Below are 13005 nucleotides of genomic sequence, written 5' to 3'. Positions count from 1 at the left end.
CTGTCCCCTGGAGTCATCCCTGGCTGACATTCTGATTAATGATGCACTTGGATAATGAGCAAATTTGTGCCACCCTAATGACTCCATGACAGAGCCAGTAATCATGTGATCCAGTCACCTAGGGCAAGCTGAGTGCTCGTGTGTGGGGAGAGCGGATCAAGCCCGCTCTCCCTGCCAACCCCATTATGCTCATGTGGAGAGCCTTAATAAATGGGTAGGGAGAGAGAGAGATGTTTCCATCTTCTCTCTAGGAGGAAAGGAAGAGGGCTGACTCACTACAGGAAGTACCTGAGGAGTCAAAGCAGGGGTCATAGAGCAGAGACAAGCAAGGACAGGTAAGGTACCTCTCCACTAGCTACCTCTGCTCCCAATGCCCTTAATGGTCATTAGAATAGTTGATGCAAAAGGTCGATGCACTGGAACTCCATCTCCAACACAAGCAGCATGGGGTAATTTTACCGCAGGTCAAATATGACATGCAACTGAAAGATACCCCCATGCCACTCTCTATTTTTCAATACAGAGAAGGATGCTGGTTGCATAAGACACAAGTTAAGGAGAAGGAATATTTCTCAAGAGAATAGTCAAACTCCTCTTGCTGTTGGCACAAAGGATCAATTTAACTAATCACCTCAAAAGGAACTCAGATAAGGCTGTATCACTCCCACCTCACTATTGCAGTGTTAATGGTCAGGCACAGACCAGGGAAGAGGCTCGTTAGCATGAAAGACATTCCAGTTTCCACACCTAGAAGGTCTTCTTGACCCACAATATAAGCTTTGAGCTCATGCATTTACTCTGTCCCATACAGGTTTTTCAAACCATTTCACTCTATTGTCCTTCAAGATTACACACACCCATGACTGAATAATACAGCATCAGGTGCGGAGCCAGCCAAGCAGCGGCCTGTGTTCAGCGGCCCCTTCCAAAATGCCCGTGCGCGTGATGTCACGTGTACGGGGCGTGGCTTGGGCTCCATAGGAGCCCAGAGCGAACTCCCCCCTCCCACGCCTGGGCCGCCGAGAGCCCGGGCAAACTTTCTGCCAAGTATTTCAGGCAGCTCCGACTGCCTAATGGAATGTTTTTCCCTTCCTCTCCCTCTCTGGAGGGAGAGAGAGGGGAAAACGTCCTATTAGGCAGCCGACCCTGCCTGAAATGATGCTCCGAGAGCTCATTCGGGCTCTCAGCAGCCCAGGCCATGCCCCCTTGTCATGTGACTTTGTCACGTGTAATAGAAAAACGTTCTATTAGGCAGTCGGAGCTGCCTGAAATACTTGGCAGAAAGTTTGCCTGGGCTCTCGGCAGCCCGGGCGTGGGAGGGGGGAGTTCGCTCTGGGCTCCCATGGAGCCCGAGCCACACAACGCGGGGCTCTCTCGGCGGCTTCTCGCCATTGGTGGCTTGGGTTCTTTGAACCCTTTAGCCCAATGGTGGCTCCGCCCCTGTACAGCATGTATTCTTTTGTTAACCATGGATGTCACCCCTTGCAACCAGGAGGTGTGACTTGTGTTTGGCCTGAAGGTATGTTCGTGCCGATTTTAACCCTAAGCCCCACACAATGGTGTGCTCCTTCTTTGGACCCACCATCTCCATGGCAATTCCATCTATCACAGCCATTGCTCCAGCTTTGCTTCCAGCTCCTGGTTTGGACCTATTGTTTGATCCAAACCACACACCACGCTTGGCTGCCTTAGAGAGCCAATCACCCCTAGAATCAGCCACTTTCCTGGTTCCCTGGCTTGCGAGTGGCCCACTTGCCTCTTTTCTACCCTGTCCTTCTGCATGACTCCTGGGAAGGAGGACCCCAGCATTCCCATACTGCAAGGGTGACAAACACCTGAAGGAACTGGAAGAAAGTATTCTAGCAATCTCTCCCTTCCTTCCAAAATTTGAAGTCTGCACTCCAGGTCCTCTCTCTCTGGCAAATCTTAAGCTGATTTAGTCACCATTTGGACCTTTAAACTTCGCCTCTTTGTGAATCTCTGATTTATATTACTAGTTAAAGTTTTATTGCCTTTATCAATTGCCTAACCATTTTTCATTTCCTGTACTCCAATAATCCTTAAATAAATCTGATTGAACTACATTCCTATTTCAAGCCTTTATTTTCAGACCAAAGCTTTGCACAAATTGATTCTGCAATGGACTGTTCACTCTAGTCTCGCTAATTCCCCACACAAGCCCAAAAGTAGTCTCAGGACATTCCACCAGCATTCCAGAATAGTTCAATTAACATGGAAGACCTTCTCTAGGACATCTACAAGATCATACAACAATGTTGCAAAATATCAGGGGCTTAGTAAGACTGTAGTCGGCCCTAGGATGAAAAATGAAGATAGCCCCCTGCCCACTGGGACCCCCTGCCTTCTTCACCTTGCCCCCTAACATTGCTTCAGAAGAGTGAGTTATCACCCACCTGGCAGGTCCCCCTCGCTCAGGGACATTTGTCACTTCACCCCACAGTTCAATTATAGCTATGCCCCTGCAGAACAGTCTTGAGCAACAATGATTAGGAACAGTCTCAAGCAATGATGATGTGAAACAGTCTTGAGCAATGTTGTTGTATAACCAGTGTTATGCCACTCGTCAACATGTTCCGCTAGCACCAAGACTAGTCTCAAACAGATGTTTCTGTCTTTGCACATCATCCTGTGCTACATCCTTAAACTAGCACTAGGCTGGAACACAAGCTCCCAACTTAGCAAAACGTACCTGTACAACATCCTTGTGCAAGTGGAATGTTCTTTCACAAGCACACCATTAGTCAGAATGTCAGCCAGTGTGTTGCACAAGTGGTGCCTTGTGCAATAATGAAAAAACTATAATTGCCTAGCGGCAGGATTTCGCGCAAGGGCACACTGTTTCAGCTTGCACCTGGGCAGTTGCATAAGCAGAATGAGAGTCTGAAACAGATGCTCCCAGCATAGTGGATCTGGCTTGCACCAGCATGTTGCACGAACACAATGGCCTTCTACAAGGTTTTGTTTTTTATATCAGCCATTCACGGGAAGGTAGATTTCTAAGTAAGCCTATGAATAACAGAGGACTCCCACATTTTAAGGATAAATAATGACTATTTGTCCTATTTTTTCTCCAAGGAAACAAAGCAAAACAATCTACACACCACAACATCTTTAAAGGTTCAAAGGATCTATATGACATATCTGGAAGATACATGTGTTAGGACATATTGCAAATCCATTAAGTATTATTATTGACCACATGATGTGAAAGGCCACACTAGCATTTCCATTCACCCAGCACTGCTGCACACATGGAAGCCAGCCCTGGTGGATGTAAGAGCACAAGTTGTGCAACTTCTTAAAACAGCACGCTTGAAATGGCGCAGGGCTACTTAATGGTTTCCAATGTAAGCAGTGCTATGCAAGTGTGGGCACACTGTTTTAAGCATTTGTGAAACTGCACTCTTGTGCAAGATCGCCAGAGTTGGTTTCCATTTATTTAATTTATTTATTTATTATTAATTACATTTATATCCCGCTCTTCCTTCAAGGAGCCCAGAGCGGTGCACTACATACTTGAGTTTCTTCTCACAACAACCCTCTGAAGTAGGTTAGGCTGAGAGAGAAGTGACTGGCCCAGAGTCACCCAGCTAGTTTCATGGCTGAATGGGGACTTGAACTCAAGTCTCCCCAGTCCTAGTCCAGCACTCTAACCACTACACCACCATATGTGCAGTAGCCAATCCGGAAGACCATAACTGCCTTGCACATTATGAAGGTCACTATAATTACATTGCTACCAATGTACACAATGCTTTACAAACTACTACTAACATAAGCCAAAAACATAATAATCTGAAAATATGTGTATTCAATAAGCTTATTTGTTCTAGTCCCTATTTAAGTTCTTACAACGCAAACTTGGAAGAGTAATATGGGGAGAAGCCTATAGAATAGTATAAACATCTTTTCTCCCCATCAGTTGTATTTAGGTATTTATCAATACTAATGAATAGATTCTCAAACCCTTTTTGTTTTGGTGGACCCCTTGAAAATTACTTGGGGTCTTAATCAACTTAATTAAGTTGATTAATTAACTTAATCAACTCCCCCCCCTCATAAATAGGAGCATGTAAGTCATATAAAAATAATTAAGAGTTCAAGTGCAGGCCAAATTACAGATATTCTCAACAGTTCTAAAAGTTTCATGTTTACAATCTGCATGGAGCTCACAGGCCACTGCTGGTTCATGGACCACAGTTCAGAATCTCTAGACTAATATACTTATATACTGTTTCTCCAAAAGTTTCAAAGTGGTTTACGAAAGCAAAATTCTTTTTTAAATCAAACAAAATAATATCAAAGACTATGGAAGTACTGCAAAGAATAATGGCATATAAAACCTAATTATGGCCTAACAATCGTTTGCTTGCTATTAGAGTTATCTCATATTTTAAACTATTTATCTTTATTTCCTATGTAATAAATATTGGTTTCTCTATTACAATATATTTGAACTTTTCACTTCAGCCTGGATCTGCAATCATTTACATTTCAAACCAATCCAGAAAAAATGTGGAAATCCTCCTAGATTGGGTTGTCTGTACAGTCAGTCAGTGGTACTGGTCGGAAGATGTTCTTGATTGTAGAGGAGAGGTATGTATGTATGTGTGTGTATGTGTGTGTGTGTATTTGTGTGTGTGTATATATGTGTGTGTGTGTGTGTATGTGTGTGTGTGTGTGTGTGCGCGTATGTATAGATAGATAGATAGATAGATAGATAGATAGATAGATAGATAGATAGATAGATAGAGGACAGGGATCTGTGAAGGGAGTGGTGCTGAGGGAGGAAAGAGCGCCTTCAGGAGAAGGAGGCTGCCATTGTGTGAATTAGATGAGGAAACAAGATGAACAAGATCTGTTAACTTAGGAAGGCAGAGAGAGAGAGAGAGAAAGAGAGAAAGAAAAAAGAAGGGAGGAGAAGAAAGACAGAGGGGAAGAGTAAGTGGAGGAGAAAAAGAGAAAAAGAAGGTAGGGGAAAAGAAGGAAGGGTGAGTGATGGGCCCAAGCCTGTCAGTGGCCTAAGGGGAACGAGTGGCCATGGCAGTGCCTACTGGCAGCAAGGAAGGGTCCAGTCAACCTCTGCTGCTGTTTGGGTCTACCGAGGCCATTGGTGGAGGGAGGCAGGCAGGGAAGGGACGGGCCCAGGCCTGTCAACTGCCTGAGGAGAACGAGTAGCTATGGTGTTGGCAGCGGCAGCGAGGAAGGGCCCGGTCAACCGCTGCTGCTGCTCCTGTGGGGAGGAACAGGAGCAGGGCTTGGGTGAGGGTGGTGAGCTCTCTGGGGATAGGGTGCTGAGGCTTGGCCAATTGGCACCAGCAACGCTGCAGCCAAGACCAAGAGGGGTGAGGGGGATGGAGTAAAGGGATGGAGGAGTGACCAAGAGGGGTGAGGGGGATGGAAGCAATCAGGTGGAGGAGCAGGAGTGCTTATCAGGTGAGGGTGATCTCTCTGAGGTGATGGGGTGCTGTGGCAGGGGGTGAGAGGAGCAATCCAGTACTAGCACACAGATGCTGTGTGGGTTAAGCTAGTTGAGTTTAATAGCACCAAAACTAAGAAACCCTTGTATACCTTCAGTTGATACATTTCCAATATGACACTAAGGATCCATAAATAGTTACCATAAATAAATCCATAAATAAGTTTCCAAGTAATATTACAAAAAAGTCTGACAAACTGCACATTGAAATAACAGAAAAACACCTTTGCTGAATATCTGACAGTTGCTTCAATGCCTTTTTCCTCCCACAGTAGAAGTCTTAAATTTAAAAATTCATTCAGCTTCTATTTTAAAACCATTAACAAACGACACTGTAATCCTTGTAAAATAAATTACTCATAAGTCAAATTTAGACTGAAAGTATTGATCATATTTATGTGAAAAGCAAACAAAAAGCTCAAAATAAACTTTGATTTGATTATTTCTCTGCATCGTTGCACAAAATGAAGAATGTTCTATGCAGAACCAATGTCGCAATAGTTAGGACACACATTTAACTATCTTCTTCCTCTTTCTATTTATTTGTCCTACTGAAAGAGTACCAAGAACTCCAGATTCTCAAGCCTGTGAATCTTTTTCTAGTAGCCTATATCCACTTGACTTAAGAAGAACTGTGACCCAAAGATGGGTCTGAAGCATAAATCTTCCTGAGATATAAACCTTCCTGAGATATACAGAGCAAGTAAGATGTCACAACTGCGTATATCATTCTGTTAAAAAATATGAAGCAGATTTTCAGATTCTACAGAACTCTTCTTCAGGCTTAGGGTTCAGACAGAGCAATTTTTTTTAAGTTGCTCTGTCTAATAGGAAGTCTTAGTACACAGAGTAGCCAACATCCTAACAAACAAAGCACCAGTATTCTGTGAGTTGTGCCGGTGCTGTGGATGAGTTCTACACTAATGCAGGTTGACCCTCACACAGGAGGGGTGAATTTTCATAAACTACCCTTCCCGCGGATGTCCTCGCCACCGAAAAATATGTCCCACAAGCCACACATACATGCACTCTTTCCTGGCTCTTGTGTATTGTGATGGCTTATCTCCATTTTCTTTCTAAGGGGTACCCATAGTTTGTCATGCGTCCCAACCAGCAAATGTTGCTTCATACTTGACATTAAAACCAGAAACCATGGTTTGAAATGGGTTTTGATTTGGGAGGGAAAGAATTAGCCATACTTAGTTCAGTTAGATGTCATAATTTGCTCAGGAAACAGAGAACGAAAGTCAGCACAAGAGGTAAAGAGTGCAAGTCCAGAGGTTTTTGTATCCTACAAACCATGGTTTGGAAGTTGTTCTGAAATGAGCATGCTATGTAGAGAACAATACTTAAGTTTCGTTTTTAAAGTGAAGATAAAATACATATTGTCATTGTAAATGTACTCTGGCCAGGTGGAAGATCTTCAATTAGGAACTGACAGAAGGTGTGTGACTCTGTTGGTCCTTCTGGATTTCTTAGAGGCTTTTGTTACTATTGACCAAGTATCCTTCTGGAGCATCTGAGGGAGTTGGGGGTGGGAGGCACTGCTTTGCAGTGGCTCCATTCCTAACTCTCGGGCAGATACTAGATGGCATCCTTTGAAGACTCTTGTTCTTCAAAATCTGGACTTTTATATGGTGTCCCCCAGGGCTCCATATTGTCTCCAATGCTTTTTAACATCTACATGAAACCGTAGGGAGATATCATCAGGGGATTTGGTACAGGGAGTTATCAGTATGCTGCTGACACCCAAATCAAGAGAAGGCATAACCACCCTAAATGCCTGTCTGGGGAGGTGGTGATGGGCTGGATGAGAGATAACAAACCGAGTATGAATCCAGATAAGACAGAAGTACTTATTGTGTGTCATGACCCAGAGGTATCAGAACTTGGGAGATGGTTTTTATCTGCCAGTTCTGGATCGGGTCACACTTCCCCAGGAGGAACAGATGTGCAGCCTGGGGATGCATCTGGATGCAAACCTCTCCCTGGGGTCCCTGGTTGAGGCAGTGGCCAGAAGTGCCTTCTATCAGCTTCAGCTGATACACCAGCTGAATCCATTTCTTGAGATAAACGACCTCAGAACAGTGGTACATATGCTGGTAACCTCCAGACTTGACAACTGCAATGACTCTATGTGGGGCTGCCTTTGTACATAGTCTGGAAACTGCAGTTGGTACTGAACGTGGCAGCCAGTTGGTCTCTGCTTTATCTTGGAGAGACATTATTACTCCTATATTAAAAGAGCTACACTGGCTGTCAATAAGTTTCCGAGCAAATTACAAGGTCTTGGTTATAACCTGTAAAGCCCTAAACAGCTTAGGCCTTGGGTATTTAAGAGAATGTCTCCTTTGCCATGAGCCCCATCACCCATTGAGATAATCTGGAAAGGTGTATCTGCAGTTGCCACTGACTCATCTGATGGCTACACTAGGGCGGGCCTTTTCTGTTGCTGCCCCAAGACTCTGAAATGTGCTCCTTGATGAAATAAGAGCCTCCCCATCTCTGACATCTTTTAGAAGTCTCTAAAGACTTATTTTTCCACCCAAGCTTTTAAACCAGGGGTGGGGAACCTTGGTCCTCCAGCTGTTTTTGAACTACAACTCCCATCATCCCCAGCCACAATTGTGGCTGGGGATGGTGGGAGTTGTAGTTCAAAAACAGCTGGAGGGCCAAGGTTCCCCACCCCTGTTTTAAACTGTACTGTGGTTTTTAATTGTTTTAAGTGGTTTTCATTTTAATCTGTTCCATGTTGTTGTAAACCACCTAGAGACAGAAATTTGAAAAATAAATAAAAATTGCAAAAAAACAAACCAAACTAAAACTCTCCACCATCCTCCTCCAAGCTCCTCTCTTAACCAACAAGCACATGCATCAAGAGCATGGGCAAACCATAAAAGGGCAAATCTGCACCCCTGAAAACTGTGTACTTATAATGACGTCAGGTATATATTGCCCAAACATGGATACATGAAACTGCGAAGACCGAAACTGGATAACGATGGCCTCCTGTACTGCAATTCTGCAGTTCTCACAGCATAATTCAGCTATTCCTGGAACTGGCTCATGCATGTCACTTTCCTTGCCTAGGACTGCTCCTAATGCCTTAATATAATCCCTACAAACTATAATTTTTTAAAAGAAAAAAAACTAGTAATGCAAGGGCTCATAGCTAAGTCGAAATTCCTAGAAAACAAGGGAGAAAGGGATTAAAAATGAAGGACAAAAATAAGAGCATAAGTTCATGGAAGCTTCAAGCTGATGGTTCATGGAACAATCATGAATTCAAGGCTAGGAATGTGCACAAACCAAAGTTCGGTGCCATGGGGGTGCAGGGGGTGGAGCAGCAAGCGGGATCTTTTTTAAAAAGGAGACCAGGTTCAGCGGTATGGCAACAGTTAACCAAATAGACAGAGCAGACAGGCATAATGTTACCACTAACATGGCAGACAAGGCATGAAAGCAAAAAGGCAATCAAGACAATATATATAGGGAGGGTTCTCCCCGCCCCCACTGAACAAGCACAGGGAATATTATAGAGACAAGTAGGCAGCAGTCCATACTAAAATATTTACATGAACTAAGCCAGCTTGTCCTGCAACAGATCATTTTACATTTCCAACTAACCAATTAGGCTACAATTAAGGCAACCAAGTTATATAATATCTAGCAGATGAGCGCTAATCAGGCAAAGACCTGATTAATACAACCCTTGGTTGCTGCTCATAGCAGTGACCTCAAGAACATGAATCCTGAAAAGATCCTTATGAACTTCAAACATAAAAAGATTAACAAGAAAAAACTAAATTCCAGCAATTTTCATCACATCACACCAACAATCTCAGTGCCAAAATGTCAAAATTATCCAACCAGCCTGTTGTAAAATATCGTATTTCAGAAGCTGAAATATAAAAAATAAGCATGCTTTTATCAAGTCCCTTTACTCCAGAGTAACACTACTGAGTCTGTAGTAATATGACTAGAATATCTGACACACACTAATCCACATATTATTACGTCCATTGTAGGTGTGGGGAGATATCCCTTTGTGGATAAATAAAAGTGGATGGAGTTAGAACTACAATGAAAATCTGATTTTTGCTTTTGGAATTAAAATCGCTCTGTCATCATAATAACTGCCTGAGTATAGCAGTAAGTTTCCAAGCAGTTTCACAGCTCCATGCAGAAAAAGAAAATGAAAGAAATAATTAGTGACTTGTGCAGCATGTAAAATCAACTGCACAGAATTTTTTTTAATGATATTTAAAAATTAATTACTTACCTATACTGCCTCATCTGCTAGCCCTGGGTGGTTTACAAGCAATTTTTTTAAAAAATCCACAAAACAAAACAGTTAAATGTTTAAAATAAGTTAAGACAACTTTAAAAAAAATTAAAACCACTGAAGGTCAGATTTTTAAAAATGAGTTTTAAGGGGTCTCTTGGAGGCCATCAGCATTGTTAAACCTCAAATTTCTGCAGGGATTGCATTCCATAATCTAAGAGTGGCTATGGAAAAGGTCTATTCCCAAGTCATCAACAGACAAACTGCTGGCACCTGAAGATGGACCTTTCCTGCTGAACTTAACACATGGTGGGGATCATGTATAGGGAAGATAGGTTTGAATGGAAAACAGGGTTAAGAAATAGCTTATTTCTGATTTCTGATTTCTGAACAACAAACATAAATGAGCACATTAAATAATTAGTGAAATCCTAGCCTCACATAGCTGATTTGTGGACAACTATTAGGACATGTAATGCAATTCTTTGGTGAGATTGATTTATTTGGTGAGGTTTCAATGCCCTGTAAACACTCTTAACTGTGTTAGCAAAGGATAGCAAACCTTTGTTGTTCTGTTGTGTATGAAGTGGTACATAGCCAGTGGTAAAGGAGTAGAAGCGAAATGACCTAGCTTTAGAAAACATTTTTAAACTAAAGTGCAATTATTTTCTATACTTACTGTACATTGTTGTTGAAGATGCTTGGAAGACTCGGTGTGCTGCAGAAACAATTTCTATTATTTTCTCAGCTTTTATGAACCCCTGCTATGATAAGTGCCAACAATAGCCGAAAGGCCATTCCTGACTGCCAGCAAAGCCTTCATATTCATTGCTTGTGTGTATGCCCATGCAAGCCAAAACAGTAATGTTACACTCTGCTTCTTTCCCTTTGTACCAAAGTGCCAAACAACACATCATTACGCACTGTCACTCCTAAATGCTGAATTCTTTTTAAGGGCAATGAGATAAATGTAGACACCTTTCTTTGAGAGTTCAAGTGTAATAATACCTGCTATACTCTTGACAGCTGCCTCATGAAGATGAACCACAGAGAATTTTCATTTTTATCCCTAGAAATTGACATGAGAAAGGGCAACACATGCATCTGTTTCAGAAAAGGGACTATGAAGCCTCTTTCCAGTATTTTGAAAAAATGCACATCTTCTTTGAAAAAAAAAGAGATACATTTTGCCTTGATTTGTGGATATGCTTTTGACTGATTGCATTCAAACACTGTGTGATGGCTTTTGCCATAGAATAAAATGTAGAGTAACTAATTTACTGCTGTCTTTCCCTTCCCACATTACTTCTGACACAGATGCGAGCGCACGCGCGTGCACACGCACACACAGCCCTTCAAAATTTACTGTGCAAAGTAAATGCTATCTGTTGCACACTGTACAGTCAAGATATAAATTTCCCTAACATTTCCCTAACATATAGCTATGCCATTCTCGAGATCACATTTCTTCCTTCATATTTTCTTTATAATTTCTGTTGCCATAGCTGGCAGTTGAATGTTATTCACTAATTCCTATCTCACCACTAACTGAAGTGTAAAATATGAGCAAGACCAGACAATGCGTTCAGGATTTATAAAATGCTTCCTTAAAATGAAATATTTGGATAAAATCGTTACCACCAGATACAGAACCTTATTTGTCTAAAGAATCACAATCAGGCCTCTAAACATGTATGTAACATTGCTCTGAGGGTTGTATCAGAAAAACAGTAGGCCTGGGCTATTAATTACATACTCACCTAAACTGCCTGGCAACACCAGTCCCAATCAAGAAACTTGGTTGCTTGTGATGCCCATTGATATCAGTGAGGCAAATGTGGGAAGTGAAATCCTATGGATTCCAGTGGGACTTAAACAGCAACTAGTTTTCCCTAGACGGAACCACAGACCTTTTATTAGGGATGTGCATGAACCAAAGTTCATGAACGGGTTTGGCACCAAATCAGTTTGGACGAGGTCCTAACTGGTTCAGCACCATGGGGAAGGTTGGGGTGAGTGGGATATTTAAAAAAGAGACAGCAGGTCCTCACTTACTCTCTGCCGCTGCATACAGCCACCTGTTGTGGAAGTGCTTGTCCCAACAACCCACGCATGGCGCCAACAAGCACATGGCTTCCGTGCATGCACGCAAGCCATGTAAGTGCCTGTGCTGGCACATGCAGGTTCTTGGGATGAGCATCACGACAGCAAAAAGCTATATGCGGTGACGGAGAGCAGGGAAGGACTGCTCTCCTCTTTTTTAAAGAGCCCATTGTTATCAAAACAGAGTGATGCCTTGGAGTGCCTCGGAGTGATTGGCTAAGGCTGAATTCCTCGGCGTGATTGTCTAAGGCACTCCAGCTATGCTTTTAGGCTAAAGTGGGGGAAATAGCTCGGATTGGGGGAGCAATTCTGACACAGTATCAATTTAGCAGTCTTGGTGTATTGGAAAAGATGTGGAAACGTGGGTGAAGTTCCAAAGCTTTATTAAGAGTAAAAAGGGGGAATTATAGAAGGCAAAAAAGAGGGTTTGGTTAGGCAATTCAATAATTTTGCTAGAGTCCTAAATGAGAGTCTTGGTTAAAGGAGTGTGATAATTTGGCTTAAGTCCAGAATAAGAACCTACTTAGAGGCTTGCAATACCAAGTGCCTGGAGAGCGGGGAAGGAAGCAAAGAAAGAGGCAAGGAGGCTTAGAGACAGATGGCTGGAGAGGTTAGTATTACCTATCCTTCCTGAGCACGTTGACTGCACAATGGCTGGGCAAATGTGGCTTCTCTGGAGTAAAGCACAGGGTAGAAGTGGGGATGAAGAGCGAGAGGGCAGCAGCCACAGCTCACAACATGTGAGAGTCTGTAGGATTGCAGGATCCAAACAGAGAGGTCATTCACACAATTGAAAACTGTGTTCTACCTGGGTTTGGGAGCTGTGTGTAATCCCAATTTTTGATTGTGTGGAAGCAAGGTTAAAGGAAAACCTGGGTAGAAGTGATTGTGTGGAAGCAAGGTAGGAGAAAAAGCTACCCAGGTTTTCCTCTAACCTTGCTTCCACACAGTCACTTCTACCCAGGTTTTCCTCTAACCGTGCTTCACACAATCAAAAATTGGGAGTACACACAGTTCCCAAACCCAGGTAGAACACAGTTTTCGATTGAGTGAATGACCTCATAGTCTGAGACCATTGTGACCTGGCTGGGTATTTATATTTTAAAAATGTGCCCTA

At 42.7% G+C, this 13005-nt stretch overlaps 1 protein-coding gene across 8 annotated transcripts in view; it reads right to left on the bottom strand.

Annotated features, from left to right (window-relative positions):
* The window catches only part of LAMA2 (laminin subunit alpha 2), a 759697-nt gene that overhangs the window by 600550 nt on the left and 146142 nt on the right, over window positions 1-13005 (bottom strand). Inside the window, exon 1 of one of the 8 annotated variants that reach the window (XM_053286184.1) lies at window positions 9783-9910. The exons of the other annotated variants lie outside the window; for them this stretch is intronic. The gene's annotated coding sequence lies outside the window, so the exon portion shown is untranslated. Of the gene's footprint in view, window positions 1-9782; window positions 9911-13005 lie in introns of those variants that run through there. 8 annotated transcript variants of the gene reach the window in all.

The sequence above is a fragment of the Hemicordylus capensis genome, chromosome 1, assembly GCF_027244095.1.
Source record: "Hemicordylus capensis ecotype Gifberg chromosome 1, rHemCap1.1.pri, whole genome shotgun sequence".
NCBI lineage: Eukaryota > Metazoa > Chordata > Lepidosauria > Squamata > Cordylidae > Hemicordylus > Hemicordylus capensis.
Note: the sequence above shows the minus strand (reverse complement) of the source record. Positions and strands in the feature narration are given on the sequence as shown.